The following is a 13,973-nucleotide window of genomic DNA, read 5'->3' on the forward strand; positions in this document are numbered from 1 at the left end:
TTTTCATTGTTCAGTGGAGTTCTATCATGATTTTTTGATAAATGTACAAGGATGTCTTAGAGGCCTGACATGAACATCTCAGCCATATAAAATGCATTTGGTTGATATAAAAAACTTATTTTAAAAATAACTTCTCAGCACTAATGGGACGAATTCAGAATCTGAAGCTAAAATCTTCTAATGTGCAGAAGAAGAATACAAATGTCACTATGGTTGGAACAAAGGTACTAGGTGGGGAGAGCAGGCACACATGATATTTTAGGCCAGATACACACCAGAAGACTACAATGATTCAACAAACATGAATTATCTAGAAGATGTAATTATGGTTTGTTTAAGGCAGAAATAAAAGAAGACCCTTAAATTAGAAAGATGAATCTTTCAAATTTGATAAATAAAAGGCATATTTATCGTATACATGTTCAAATATAAAACCAGATAGTGTGGTATTGCATAAAAGTTCTATAGAATCGACATTATCTATGTAACATACTTGCTCACAACCTAAGATTTATAGGGTTCATGTTTGGACTGTTAAACAAGGTAGAGTCTAAAAATTTTAATCCAATCATACCAAAGATCTTAACTTCCATACCACCGCTTTTCTGGGGAGTTAAAATATATATTTATATATGTATCTTAGAAATTTCAAATCTGTCGAACTTATCATTTGTTTTTCGTGAATGCGTGAGAGCTGTATGAGGCTGTGAGGGCTTGCGTGTGTGTGCACATATGTGCCTCTGTTTAAAGGAAATAAGATTTGTCCTTTCCTTTAATAACTGCCATCCCTTCCTTCTTTGGATATTCTGTATTTCAGTCCAAGCCCCTTGTTTTATGAGTTCTGGAAACATACAGTAAACGAGAGCGTGGGGTTTGGGAGCCAGCTGACCTGAGCTTTAATGCAGCCTAAATGCCACTTACTAGCCATGAGCAAGATTTTTTTTAAGTCTTTACTTTTTTTTTTTTTTTTAAAGAGAGAGAGAGAGAGAACGGGGGCGGGAGAGGAATGGGGATTGGGCAGAGAGAGGGAGAAGCAGGGTCTCCGCGAAGCAGGAAGCCAGAAACAGAGCTCAATCCCAGGACCTCAGGATCATGACTTGAGCCAAAGGCAGATGCTTAACCCACTGCGGCACCAGGTGCCCCAGCCGTGAGCAGTTTAATGCCTCTTAGTGCCTTAGGCAAGTTAGTCAACCTCTTGATGCCTCAGTTTCCTTATCTGTAAAATAGATGAATAATAATAGAAGCTCTTCTTAGGAGTGTCTTGAGGATTAAATGTAAATGATTACACAGTCATTACTGTATGATATTTGTTAGTAAATAAAAAATTAATATCAAGAGTCATGATGTTAACATTCTGATCTTCCAGGTACAGTAAAAGCTAGTCAGCTATGATCCCTATTAATCTTTGTGAATATATTATGACAAGTTTTGCCTCAAATACTATATATTAAAATGAAGTCTACTGCCAGTTCTCATACATAAGGTTTCAAATGCAATGCTTTATGTGCTCAAGAAAATAGTTCTTTATCTTCCACCTTGAAGTGTGCATGTGTTTACAAATGCTGTGCGAATTACGGATGGATTGTATTAATTAAAATAAACCTGGATAGGTTTCTTGTAAGTATTTTATGTTAATGTGAATTATTGTATGACCTTAGAGTTTGTCATAGAGCTGGGGTCAAAGAGTGACTCTAGAAATCTAGTCAGATCTGCTTTACTTTATCAGCGGTGAAGCTGAGCTATAGAATGATTTGGCAAAGACTATTCAGACAGAATAGTATTAGTATTCAGACAGAATAGTATTAAAAGTATTATAGCCAGCACTGGAACATAGACGCCCTTGTTATATTTTAATATTATTTTCCTGGTACCAAATGAACCAAAATACTATCACTTAAAATTATTTGGTAATGTATCTGACTCTTTTAAATCTGTTACTTAAATACGGTTGGCCCTTGAGCAACACAAGTTTGAACTGCATTGGTCTACTTACTTGTGGACTGTTTTTTAATAAACACAGTACATTACTGTAAGTACACTTATTTCTTATGATTCTCCTTATATCCTTTTTTCCCCTAGCTTACTTATATGTACATATATGTATTATATACATATATATGTATATGTATATATAATACATACAACATACAAAATATATGTTGATTAACTGTTTATATTATCAGTTAATCTTTCTGTCAATAGTAGACTATTAATAGTTAGGTTTGGGAGACTCAAATATTATACATGGATTTTCCACTTTGCGGGCAATCTGTGTTCCTAACCCCTGTGTTGTTCAAAGGTCAAGTGTACTATATAAATCTTACAAATCATTAAAAACCATGTCCTTTTAGAAATTTGAGACTGTGTATAAGACTAGAGAAATCTGCCCAAATCCTGAGACCTTGAAGAGCAGACTCAAGTTCTAGTATATGAACTAATTTCCACTTTATCTATTATGTCTACCATTGTACTGGGGCATTGAGTACAGTGTCCAGAGTAAAACAAATAAAACAAGGGTTGAATAAATGAAGAACAGTCCAAATAGGATGTCATTCTGCTGCCTTCTGTTTTTCACAACCATGTAACAATTTTGTCTTTTTTATTTTTTTAAATTATGTTTTCAGTTACATTCGAGATTGTAGTTTGGTTCTTGCTTTCATGTCTAAGCCTTAATTCTGGGGGGTCTCTATAGTTCATTGGCCAATGATAAGCCAGAGGTTGCACTCCAACAACTCAATCCAGTAAAGCCTCCAACCCCTTTCGATGAGCATTGTGGATTGTGAACATATTCAGAATTTAGGAGTTTTCAAACCTGCTCTGCCTTTTATTTCCACCAGCCTGTTAGGTCCTCCTAGTTGGCCGGAATGTGTGAAAGTTTATTAAAACCCTCCGCGGAGCTCCATGGAGCTCTCATTTTCAGGATCTCTGGTTAAATGAACAACTAGTTGTCTGGGAGTGGCCCCAGGGAGCTGCTATCTCAGGCTAGCCAGCAGGCTGACTGTCAGCATCCCTTTGCCTGGAAGAGCACTGCCCTCTCAGACAATGGTGGGAGTGGCATTTCCTGCTGTCCAGATTCAGGGCAGTCCTGCAAATGGCCAGCCCACCCTAGCAGAACTTGAGCTGAGCGAGGGCAGATAGAGCACACACTTCCCCTCCTCTTACCCACTGTGGGCAGTTTTCCAAGAAGCAACTTCTCAGCTTGCTGCTTGATTTCTGGTGATTACCAGAGTCCTGAAATGATGGGGTTTGACCGTGTTTTCAATTCTCATAGATTTTTGGGAGAAAGGATTTGTAGAACTCTCGGTCTGCCATCTAGGAAATCCCACCCTCAGATACGGGCTTTAAAATGTGACTGAGACTGCTTCTGGGGCTTTTTAAAACGATCTTTGGACACCTTATGGTTTATAATTGGTAAGATCTGAGACGGATCCAGGGATCTAAATTTTTTAAGAACTTTACTAATATTCTGGGACACAACCTTAGATTTTTAAAAAATCAGTGTTTTAAAGGGCTTTGATTTTTATGCTTTTGAAAATATTGGTTTTTCCCTTTATTTGACATGAGTTGCTGTTTCTTATACCTTTGAATTATTCTAACCATCTTTCAGGCTATTTGCTCTGTATTTTTTTAAAGTTCACCAAGGTTATAATATCATTGCTGGTTTTGGGTTTTTGTTTTTTGTTTTTTGTTTGTTTGTTTGTTTGTTTGTTTTGGTTTTACTCTTTCCTTATCTGTATTAAATTTTTCTATGGCATTGTGCTTCTCTCTCTAAGTTTTAGGTTATTTATGGATAAATGAAATGTAATAGATATAGAGAAATAAGTAAAGCTTCATTTGGCTGCTTAGTCAGAAATTCCCTTGGTAGAATAAGCTCCATGAGAGCAGGTATTTTGGTTCTCCTTTGTCCATTGCAAACTTTCTGGTACCTAGATGATGCCTAGTGATAGTAGGGTCTTTTTTTTTTTTTTTTAATAGAAGGTTCTTGCTAAGTATTCAGTGAATGAGTAGATGAATGAATGAATAATGCAGGTTTCTAGAATGTTCAGGTCACCTATATTAGGAGTTTTGTGCATACATAGGCATTTAGAATTAAACATGAAATTAGTACTCAGTTGTGGCATATTTATCAGCTAAATTCCAGAAGATGAAATTGAAGGTTTTAAAGAGGATATGATACCAATTCAAAAACACACAGGCCACAAAAAACCTACCTTAACTCACCTTCTGAATCCACCCTTTGTACTATACTAAAAAAGTCATTTTCTTTTCCTACAGAGCCATAATTACCCACAGGCCCACACTCCTGATGTGGGCGCCTCTGGTACAGTCTGCTTGAGTGAAGTAGCTGGGCCTCTTCAGATGAGCCAAGTTGGCAGAGTAACTAGGAAGATCGGGCCCTGTGAGGAACTCTTAGTAGTTGCCTATACTGCAAGACAAAACAATGATTCTCAATCCTCCTTAGAAACCCTGGGGTGTTTGGGGGCTGAATGGCAGGAGTCCCGCCCCAAATCGGCTTCCAGGTTGGAGGCCAGGTGGAGGACCCTTTGACTGAAGTAGAACTCATTTAAACCTGTTACCCTTCAGTGTTTATTTTATCTTATTTGGCTTTGTGTTAAGACTATAAGCCTGGTATATCTATCCTTTCCATGAGTTTTGAAGCGTACATGTATTGACAAATTTTCCCTTGAATCCTCTATAATGGAAATTTACAAAACGGTGGCAGCATAATTGGCAGATTTTTTTAAAAGAGAGGGATAGTGCAGTATTAGCTCTCAGTTTTTGGTTATGGGATCTCCACTGATGCTAAGAACCATTTTGTCCCAGTGCATTTATGGGAAGCAATTTTAGCAAGGACTTTTAAGCTTATATTTCATTAATAGATAATTAGGAATGGATTTTAAAATAGAAAATTTGACCGGATTATATAATGTCATGCTTTATCAAAAATGATTGTGTTGGGAAATTTAATAGCCACTAAAAAGTAAATGAAAATGACAATGCCAGTGCAGTCTTATTTCCCTTAACAGGAACACGGGGATTATGTGTGTCTACAATGTAACAATGTGACACCATATTGCTCAGTTGTCCGTAACTTTTATTTTCCTTATGCTGCATTACTCTGCAATCTGTCATTCTACAATAGCTCCTTAAAATTAAGATAGTTGATATGCCATTAGTAAGATTAATCAGGGTTCATTTCAGCATACAACCATTTGTTACCCTTTAGATTCGAGGCTTTCATCACTCCATTTCAGTAAATATTGACTTCATAAGAGAAAGACTAAAAGGCCCATCAGATTTATTGGGTTTTATCTTGTTGAATGGCACATTCTCAACATGTTGCACCTGAAATTTATTTTGTTTTTATTGCCTAACTGATGAAATGTTCTGCTTTGTAAATAAGTGACCCTTAACCAATTGATGTCAATAAAGGGTTTTTTTTTTTTCCCCCTCATGGCTTACTTCTTTTTTTTTTTTTTTTAAGATGTTATTTATTTATTTATTTATTTATTTATTTATTTATTTATTTATTTGACAGACAGAGATCTCAAGCAGGTAGAGAGGCAGGCAGAGAGAGAGGAAAAGAAGCAGGCTCCCTGGTGAGCAGAGAGCCTGATGCGAGGTTCGATTCCATGACTCTGGAATCATGAACTGAGCCAAAGGCAGAGGATTTAACCCACTAAGCCACCCAGGCACCCCTCATGGCTTACTTCTTTGTGGGCTTTACTTTAGAGTCCTATAGTTCATTTGTGTTAAAATAGAAAACATTACTTCTTTCCTTGGTCTTGTTTTCCCTTCATCTTGTTTTTCTTTACTTTTGTTGGATTTTATGGGCCGGAGAAAAGTTGCCCTTATTTCATATTCTCTGCTATTTCAAAAATTGAAGTGAATAATAAGCATTATAGGCAGAGGTCATTGAAACATTCAGTGATGCCCTGACTACCCGAAAGGGCTGGTTTATATAGACCAGCATAAGTGGGAATGGTTTTTCCATTAGCATCAAGTGTTCTCTCTTCCCTGGAGAACTTCAGTAGTGTACTTGCAGCATCTTGAGTCACCTTCCTCGTAGGGTTGCTAATAGTCATATGAACACTGACCCCATTAGGATGTTTTGGCTTCAGTTTACCAATAAGATAAAAAGTAGTGGCAAAGAATACACTTTTTAAAAAATCAGGTGTCTTTTAACAAGATATTCACAGATGAACCACCAAAGGGTGAACTTGTTGGAGAAATCGAAGAATGACCTACAGAAAAACTTTCAACTTCCTGAATAAAACGTATGTGCTGATTTTAGGTAATCTTTATACGCTTATTGTATGTCATATTATTTTGATTCTGAGTTGTGATTTGGAGGTCTAGTTCTTCCTAATTTGTTTTGTGTAGAATATTTGTTTTCTACTAGTAGTGACATGAGACCCTGTGCTTGTCATCTGAGCACCTGCCTTGCACATACCTTTCCAAACAAGTCACTTCTTTCAGTTCTTGAAATTATCACCTGAGGGCCTCGAAATATAAGTGTATGGAATATATATACATATGTGTGTGTTTGTGTGTGTGTGTGTGTGTGTGTGTGTGTGTGTGTAGTTTAAGGGAAACAAATATAAATGAATTTAATTGAAGTAGATTTAACTTCTGCCACAAACATGAGTTTTTTAAGTCAGGAAGATCTGGGGTTGAGTCCTAATTTTTACACTCATTGTCCATACATCTTTGGACAAATTAATCTCCAAGCCTCAGTTTCCTCATCTGTAACATGGGGGTAATGATCTCTCTGTTCTGTGGTGGTTGTGTTAAATGAGATTACTAACTGAAAGTCGCTGTGCCCAGTGGTATCAGGTTGTCTGCTTGCTCCCCAGGCTCGTCCATCACCACCTGCCCAGCCTATTCTTTCTTGGCCCATGTTTCTCCTCCATGCCTCCTCTGATACTCCTGAAGTTGAGAAATGTCCCTGGTCTTTAGGGTCTTGGGAAAAAAGCCCCGAGAGAAATACTTGGTTTCTAAATGGCTTAAACTCTCTCTCCATGACTATGGGCTAGGTGGTTTGGATATCTTGCAAGAAGCTTGCCAGTGGTAACAGGGGAATCTAGGAGCATCCAAGCCTGGACAAGAGGGTTAGTGATCATATGCCGTCCTGGACAGCAGTGCCTTAGCATTCAGGGAGTAGAACATGCACGTGTCCAACCTCAAACACCCACAGACTTCACTAGTGAGTTAGGATATCCAGTAAATAACAAGCCAAGGACTCCACCTTAGGAGATGGCCAAGTATATCAGGAACAGGAGTATGTCATCATCCTATTCAGAGCCCAAAGTAAACATTTATTGAGTATCTTCTGTGGCTCAGTGCCGTGTTAAACAAAGGGCAAAATACATTTGTAATAAGAATAGGAACTAGTAATCAATGAATTCTTGCTATGCATAAAGAATTATATAAAACATTCTATATGAGGAACCCCTGTTAATGCCCACAAGGATAGTTATGAGACAGGAGAGGCCACGTGCCTAAAACTTCTATTACCAGAGTGGATCAGAAGGGGAAAGGAATCACTGTGGACAGGGCTGCTCCTGGGGGAGGTAGGATTTGAGCTGTATCTTGAGGATGAATATGATTTAGGGAAGCAGCAAGGAGGAGTTAGGAGTTCTTGACTAGAAATATTTAAGTGGGTGAGCTAAGGTTCCTGTTTGTGAATTCATTACATTTGTTGAGTGTTTGTATTTACGTAGACCAACAACTCATTGTCTTCGGCAGGTATCATGTTTGCTTATTTTTTTTTTAAAGATCTACATTCATACATAGTTCTAGTCATCTCCTTTAATGTAGTATTCCCTCATATGACTAGACCACAATTTGTCTATTCCCCTATTGAATTTTAGGTTGTCTCTGATGTTTTGCTATGACAAACAACACTGCAGTAGCCGCACTTATATGAGTATATCCATGAATACATGGATATACTCATATAAGTATGAGTATATCCATGAATATATCCATGAATTATCCATGAATAATTCTCCAGTATAACAAACATAAAAGTGAAGTGGTTGGTAAGGTATTTATATTTTCATTTCTACTAGATGTTACCAGATTGCTCTTCAAAATAGCTATACTATTTATATTCCTCAACCCATACACCTGTGTTCCCATTTTCCACATGCCCAAATATGTGCACTGTACAGGTCTTTACCAATCTGATGGATGAAAAGTGGTATCTAGGCTTAATTTGTATTTTCCTGATGATAAGTGATATTGAACCTCTTTCTAAACATTGATTGGCCATCTGTGTTTCCACTTCTAGCATCTCATCTTTATTATTACATGCTGCGTGTATTGGAGGTTTGCATATAATTCTAGTTAAGAAAGGTTTCTAGCCTATATACTGATTTATTGTATTTAAGTCAAGTTGTAGATTAGAGAGCTTCAGGAATGATAGTTTTTAAAAACATTTTTCATTCATTTTGTTTATTTTTTTTTCCAAAAAATTAAAAGCACAGTGGAGTAGGCCAGAAGGGTCTCTTCGGTTTGGACAGAGAAATGGAATGTTTTGACAGGAGCCTGTGACATAATATGTAAAATTTTGGTGCTCCAATTTGGACAAGGGATGGAGACTTGCAGCTGAGACGTGTGTACACACACACACACACACACACAGAGGCAAAAAGGGAGGTGATTGATGCTTTTGCACTTGAAAAATGAGGTGTGGCAGAGACTAACCTTAGAAAGGGCTTGCTGTCTTTAAAAAGCCAGAGATGCAGGTGGTCCAGACCTGAATGATATGTGGAAACCACATCATTCCGACAGGCCAAAATCTAGAAAGTCTGTTTCTGCTCCTGGAAACTTGATATGCAAGAATAGAGGAAGTGAGTGGGCATCATCACATACTGCTCAACCCACACACCCCCTTCCAAGGGAGGAACAACTCAGGATTACACACGTGGATCTGAAACAAATGTCACAGTTCTATCTCAGACCTTGCTTGCTTTTAAAGTTGACAAATTTGTTAGGGCATTTTGTGCCCATATACTAATGCTTCCCAAATCTCAGTCAATCATTAAACCACCTAATAATTTTTTCCACACGTGTCACTTGAATAATCATTACCTTCAACCTTGTCCTAAGGAATGATATTCATGAATTCATGGACTTGATATGCCTGTTATGTTTGTCCTAACACCCATGAGAATAAATCCAAAACTGCTAAAATCGACGTATCGTCAGTGTACTGTGTAAAAGTATGTGCCTTCATCTGTGTGTTTAGTCTACTTGAGTAAACCCTGTCATAGAAAGGTTTCAACCCACCTTCTAACCTTTATTTTTCTTATAATGCTCCAGTCTTTAGCCCAGGAGAACAAACTGAAGGTCTTCATTGGCCACTCTCTAATAAAAAACTAAATTTGGGAGTCAGTAGGTTTATGGAATAGCAGTCAAAATGCTGCAAACTTTTCTCCTGATCAGAAGATCACAGATGACAGAAAAGTTCAAATGTCTGGCATAATGGATTTATGCCCAAGGATAATTGCCTCAAGTCCTATGAGCAAAAATATATTATGTGGAATTATACCCCATTCTCTCCCACTCATTGAGTCTATCAGGATTCAGATGAGTGTGAATGACATCATTACAGGGATCAAGAGGGTAATTTATAAAGCATGTCATTTAGAAAATTGGTAGTTTATTATAGTAGGGAAAAAAAGCACATGTGGTATTTCTCAAGTATCATAGCATTGTTTTGGCAGAAACGTTGCTATGAATTCTTTAAAATCTAAGAATTAAGCCAGCTTGGGAAAGAGTGGTGAGTGTAGTTGAGTAATTAAAAGGAAAGACTTTGGGCATAGATGGCCTGGTTCTCCACTTCTTGGCAGTGAGAAGGAAATGCTAGGAACTTTTGGGTTATGCGTAAAGTGAAACAGTGTATATGAAGAAATTGGTAACAGGAATATGGGGTAAGTGCTTGATAAAGTTTACCTATTACAGTGTTGATTTCCCCAGTATCTTCATCTCATAGGGCTCTTGTGAGGATTACATTAAATGATCGTCAAAACACATAACAGAGTACATAGTAACATAGTTACATAGTAAGGATCAGTAAAAAGTAACTGCTGCTTGGGCTGTGGTATCGTCAGAGGAACTATGCTTATTGCTACCACCTTCTTTGTCATAATGGCGTCTCATCAACCTGTTTGTACTAAACTGTGCATTGGTGTGATTCCTCGAACCATACTGAGGAAAGCAAAAGAAACAGCCTTTGCCGTTATTCAAAGTGTCTATGCACTGATCCTCAAAGAGTGGTTCCCAGGCCCGCAGCAACAGCAGCCCCCAAGAACTTGTCCAGATTCTCAGGCCTCACCCCAGTCCTATTGGATCAGAAACCATAGGAGGGGGCCCAGCAATCAGTGCTTCAACACACTCTCCAGGTGAGTGTGGTACGTACTTAGGTTTCATAACCTCTGGTCTAGTGTAAGGATAGTATGCATTTTTAACAGTTTTGCTGAGATAAAATTCACATACACCTACCATACCATATCATACCATAAAATTCATCCACTTAATAGTGAAGGGGAGTGAGAGGTATAGAATCAGTTACTCATGGGGATAAAAGATATAGCATAGGGCATCTAGTCCATGATATTGTAATGGTGTGATATGGTAGCCATGCATTTGGTGAGCACAGTGTAACATAAAGAGATGTCAAACCACTACATTGCACACCTGAATCTTAGGTCAATTAAAAAAAAAAAAAAGAATGCCTCGTGAAATATACAGGGTATATTTATATCAAAAACTAAATTCTTGTTTATCTGAAGTTTAAGAAGAAAAAATTCACCCTTTCAAATGTGCAATTCAGTAGATTTTAGTATATTCACAAAGTAGAACAACAATCGTCACAATCTAATTTTAATCTTTTTTTTTTAAAGATTTTATTTTTTGAGAGAGAGACTGAGAAGGGGAGGATCAGAGGGAGAAGCAGACTCCCTGCCGAGCAGGGAGCCCAATGTGGGACTCAGTCCCAGACTCCACGATTATGACCTGAGCAGAAGGCAGACGCTTATCCCACTGAACCACCCAGGCACCCACAATCCTACTTTAGAAAATGTTCATCACTTTTGCCTATTCCGGACATTTCACATGAATAGAGACATAGAATATGTGATCTTTCGTGAATGACTTCTTTTTTTTCAAAGTTCATCTGTGTTGTGGGCATTTTTCATTACCTTGTCAAGTTCCCTCTCTGTGAGTAAATAGTCTTTGCATTCATTTCTACAGCATTAACGTTAGGCTTGTTTATGATTCTCCAGAACAACTCGAGTGCGTGTGTGCATTTGGGTATAAGAGTGGGGTAGCTAGATATGGTTGTGTGTGCATGTGAGTTTTAATTTCATGGTTTCCCTTTTGCAGAGACTCCTAAAAAGCTCACAGCCAATTCTGTGATCCATCTACTAGAAATAGATAGCATTCTTTAATGGGCCTTTAAAAAAATGTATATATAGTGGCCCCAGTCCTAATTTCTTTTTATGATATAACCCTTGCATTTACTGTTTCTTTCCCACTTTCATTCTTGATATCTTACTGAATTTTATGTATCCATTTAAACTGCCTTCAATTCTTTTTAAAACAAGGCAGGATTTAAATACCTAAGAATAAAACCACATAAAGCGTCTCCTCTATCCTAAGCTAAAGACTTCCTAAATATATACTTAGCACTTGTCAAATCAAGTTGAATAACACTGATTTATAGTTTTTTTCAAACTGCAAAAAGGAAAATTCAGTCTCTTGCATCTGAATTTATGTGTTTTCAAAGTGATATCTGTCCTCTCAACTATTTGAGAAAATAATAGCATTATATTTTTATATGCTTCAGAGTTTGCAAATCACCCTGACTGCTCTTTTGCTCTGGAAAATAGGAATACAATAGATATCATCCTTTGTTTAGCTTCTGTTCCATAATTTAATTTTATAACATGAATTCAGAGATGGAATGTTTATAACACAGATAGTTTTATTTGATTTTGTGATAAAGATTTTTTTTCTCTTGGAAAGACTGGAGCAGAAGTGAGAAAAGGCATATTAGAGCTGTCAAGAGACATTATTTTTGCCAGAAAAGAAGAGGCAAATATCTTCCTCTTCGTGAGAACAAACTGATTTTATAGCAGCTGCTTTTGAAATAGATACATGTATTGAAAACTCCACCATCTCTAGTCGCAAAGGAAGAAAGACCATTTTTCCAATAAGAAAACAAAACCTCATGTGCCTATATGTGAGGTAGGTATGATAGCTGTGTGGTGTCTCCATGGGTCCAGCTTGACCACGTGAGAAAATGCATGGTTGCCATTTTCTGGAAGGCCCAAACTCTGGCAAACGTTCGCTGAATTTAATCTTCTCCCCCCCCCCCGTTTGGTTTGACTTCATAAATACAATTTTATTGTGCACATTAATAAGTTAAAAGTTCCTAGGGAATTGTGTGGTTCCTGAACAGACAGGAAAGACTGTACATAACTGAAAATTAATTCTAAATAATGGTGCTTTATTTGGGTGTTAAACAAATCTATCTTTAGCAAATAATATGGTTTGATATTTATGTCAATTATAATCTCCCCAAATGCAATCCTTAAAGTTCTTTTACAAATTTAAACTTCAGGGGCACCTGGGTGGCTCAGTGGGTTAAAGCCTCTGCCTTTGGCTCAGATCATGATCCCAGGGTCCTGGGATCGAGCCTTGCATCGGGCTCTCTGCTCAGCAGGGAGCCTGCTTCCTCCTCTCTCTCTGCCTGCTTCTCTGCCCACTTGTGATCTCTGTCTGTCAAATAAATAAATAAAATCTAAAAAAAAAATTTAAACTTCATATTACTGAGGTTATGATTTCAGACTGTAATGGAAAGTAGAAATTGTTTTCCATTTCTATTTTTGCCAAGTAAAAAAAGAAGTTACATTCCTTTGCAGTCTGCCTGATACAGTTTTAGCATAAATGTGTGGATGTTTATTTTGCCACCTTTGCCCACACCCCTTGAAGAACAAAAGAAGGATGTACTCTCTTGGTGTGGCTGCTGAGAATGAAAAGAAAATGAAAAAATATTAAGTATTTTTAAAAATCTTCAGAATTTGGGGATGACAGCATATAGGTGCTAATAAAAAAATCAATTTATGTGTACTTTAAAAGTTTTTTAATTTTCACTTGAAAGTTAGCAGCTGCCTTTTGAATATCCTTCTCTCGAGCCAAATGTCAAAATAGTATTAGTACATGCTGCCTGCACATTGCTAAACTCTGCTAATTTCCCCCAGAGTTTGGTTTGTAATGGAAGCAAACTTTTGGTTTAATTCGATCACATCGAGGAAAAGGAAAACTAAAAGAATATTGAAAGAATCTGATACCACGTGTGTGGAGGGTGGGAGGGAAAAAGAAGTTTTCTCATTTATATGGAGTTTGATGGGGTAAAGATGTGCGTCACCTTTCATTTCTATGAAATTCTTCCTGTTTCTCATGGGCAGGCCCTGTTGGCCAGGGCAGTTGGCGGGCAGGTGTGGGGGGGGGGGTTGTCTTCCAGGCAGACAGGGCCCTCTCCCCCTTACAGAGGCAAGCCTTTTGCTTCTGCACAACAACTAGACTGATATTTTCCCCAGTAGCTAAAAGAGACTCGCCACAAGGAACATGGTATGTACTCCCCCTACGTATTTATTTCTCCTTGAAGGAAAATGCTAGGTGATCTGATCTTTTTTGCCATGTTTCTGCAAATAAATAAATAAATAATGAGCAACTGTTCAAGCAGTGGTGTTGTTCATGTGTAAAGAAATTTACTGCACCATTTCCAACACGTGGCCTTCTGTCGCCATTGATGCCAAGATAGCTAAAGGCAAAATACAGTATTTTGACAGAAGATAAATATTTTATTGAAAAATCTGAACAAGTGTGGTTAACACCGATTTTTTTTCATTTCTGTCAGAGTCAAAGTCTATCAATATGCTTTTCCTGTTCAATCACTG

General features: G+C 37.6%; 1 protein-coding gene across 6 annotated transcripts in view; it reads left to right on the forward strand.

Moving 5' to 3' along the window:
• INPP4B (inositol polyphosphate-4-phosphatase type II B) overlaps positions 1–13,973 on the forward strand; it is an 830,572-nt gene that overhangs the window by 785,325 nt on the left and 31,274 nt on the right. The window lies entirely within an intron of this gene.

This window comes from Neovison vison, chromosome 11 (genome assembly GCF_020171115.1).
Source record: "Neovison vison isolate M4711 chromosome 11, ASM_NN_V1, whole genome shotgun sequence".
Taxonomy (NCBI): Eukaryota; Metazoa; Chordata; class Mammalia; order Carnivora; family Mustelidae; genus Neogale; species Neogale vison.